A 2,500-nucleotide genomic window follows, 5' to 3' on the forward strand; every position below is an offset into this window, starting at 1 on the left:
ATCATGATGCCAATTAAGAATTACATTTGGAACTTATTAATTGGTTGTTTGTTCACATTTCCCTTCTAATCTTCTTTGAGCCTGAGATTGTTTTTTCCTTCCTCGTCTTTCTTTCTATTTTTGGTCGGTTGGTGGGGTTTTTTATGATTTCGGTCCTAAGCTTGTAAACTTCTACACACACACACACACATGAACGAACGAACGCACGCACGCACGCACGCACGCACGCACACACACACACACACACACACACACACGCACGCACGCACGCACGCACACACACACACACACACACACATATATACATATATAAAACACAGTGTATATAATAAATATTACACGGGCGTCGTCTGTCTCCGTTCCTCTCTCTCCGCAAAGTCGCATGGAAACAGCTTAAACAGCGCCCCATAAAGCCCGTTGCTGATTTACATCCTAAAGGTTCCTCCTGGGGGGGAATTCTTTCCCGAGATTACCTTCCAAATATTATTTCGATCCTTCGCTTTATAAGGAGGATCAAAGGAAATCGCAAATCACCTCCGCTCATCCTCTTTGAACTGGGTTTTACGCTGTTGTGACGGAGAGCATGTAAAAGTGGTCTTGCTCTTCCTTTGGCATAAAGAGGATCGCGCGGGGAAACAGATGGAAATCGCGTTTTCTTTCTTTGGTAACGTTTTCTTTTATTTCTTCTTTTCCGTTTTCGTTGAGGGTTGTATTGAGCAACAGAAGGAAAGTCCGTTTTCTTTGTTCGGTAATGGTATCTTTGAAAAATTTAGTGCGGTGCGGAGAAATAGATAGTAATCTCGTTTTCTTAATTTGACAATCTTCTTTATTTCCTTTGCTGTTTTTTTGTTTTTTGTATGTGTGAATGATGTGTAGCGAAATGGGAATTTGGTTTATATCTTTCTTCCCGTTTTCTTTGGTATTTAGATGGAAAAACATCTTGATTTCGTTCATTATATTTTTTATTTTTAATTCGATCATATTCTTTTTCGCTTTCTCTGCAGAAAATCATTACCTTTATCTTTCTCTGTATTCATTCCTGTTTTGCTTTCATGATTTCCGTATTCTTGAGAAATGAAGATCGTAAAACGTATGCACAAACAGAGCAAAATCGCGTTTTCTATCTTTCAAAATCCAGGTCACGTTTCCCATTTTTTTTGTAAGAAAATGTAGAGAGAAATCACATTTGCTTCTAAATTTTTCTTCTCCCTTCAAAAGATAGTACTTTGATGTAGAATCGTTAAGTGCACTGATATGGGAGGGAGCGAGAGTATGTCTTTGACGATAGGAAAGGGAAACTGCGTGGAAAATATGGGAGAATTAAATTAGTATAATATTCGTCCTCGACGATGTGTTTCACGGTTTTACAAATGGTGTTCATGAATATGTAGTAAGTGTATATCCATACACACACACACATACATACATACATACATACATGCATACATACATACATACATACATACATACATACATACATACACACATACACACACACACAATCATTTATATATATGTATACATACATACATACATACATACATACATACATACATACATACATACATACATACATACATACATACATACATACATACACACACACACACATACACACAAACACACAATCATATGTGTGTGTGTGTGTGTGTGTGTGTGTGTGTGTGTGTGTGTGTGTGTGTGTGTGTGTGTGTGTGTGTACGTGCGTGTGTGTGTGTACCTGTGCATAGTGTATTCATAGCTGGATTTTAGAGACATTTTCGCGTGGACGCAGAAATGTCACCGTCAGGCAGGCGAGTAACTCAATGACCATTCCTTTGTCCTAAAAATTTTCTTTATCTGTCTGTCCCAATCCCTGTTTTTGTCTCTGTGTCTCTATTCAGTTTTTATCTTCGTCCCTTTTTTTCTGTCTTTATCTTTGCTTCTTTCTGTTGATATATATACATATCTTATTTGTGTCGCGTGTTTTCGTTAAGAATTCTTACGTCATGTAATTGTTATATACATATATACGTTCCGCTTGATAATGGGCGGTACTTGAACATCAGTCTAAAAACAGGTTTGAAATGCTGTCAACAGGAACAGAAAACAAATTAAAATCTACTCTTTCTCTCTCCTTTCGTGAGACCTTTAGTTGAAAATTGTGATTGTTAAAAATGATCAAAGTTAAGTTTATTCTGTAAAATGATATTCTCTCTTTTATGTTAATAATAAAGACAAGCATGACAGCATAACAGAGATAAGGTAGCCACTTATAATCGTAAGAAATATATATATATTTTAATGATACGCTGAATATTTGAATATATTTTAATGATACGCCGAATATCTTAATATATTTTAAAGATACGCTGAATATTTTATTATGTTCTAATGATAGTCTTCACAATGTGATTTTTTAAGTTAATGATGGAAATAATGACGAAAGTTAGACAGCGAAAATGAGAGACCCAAGCGTAATATATATATATATATATATATATATATATATATATATATA

General features: G+C 35.4%; 1 protein-coding gene across 1 annotated transcript in view; it reads right to left on the reverse strand.

The window, feature by feature from the left end:
* The window catches only part of LOC125035343 (myosuppressin-like), an 84,396-nt gene that overhangs the window by 60,062 nt on the left and 21,834 nt on the right, over positions 1-2,500 (reverse strand). The gene's annotated exons all lie outside the window — the stretch shown is intronic.

Source organism: Penaeus chinensis, chromosome 19 (assembly GCF_019202785.1).
Source record: "Penaeus chinensis breed Huanghai No. 1 chromosome 19, ASM1920278v2, whole genome shotgun sequence".
In the NCBI taxonomy this organism is placed as follows: Eukaryota; Metazoa; Arthropoda; class Malacostraca; order Decapoda; family Penaeidae; genus Penaeus; species Penaeus chinensis.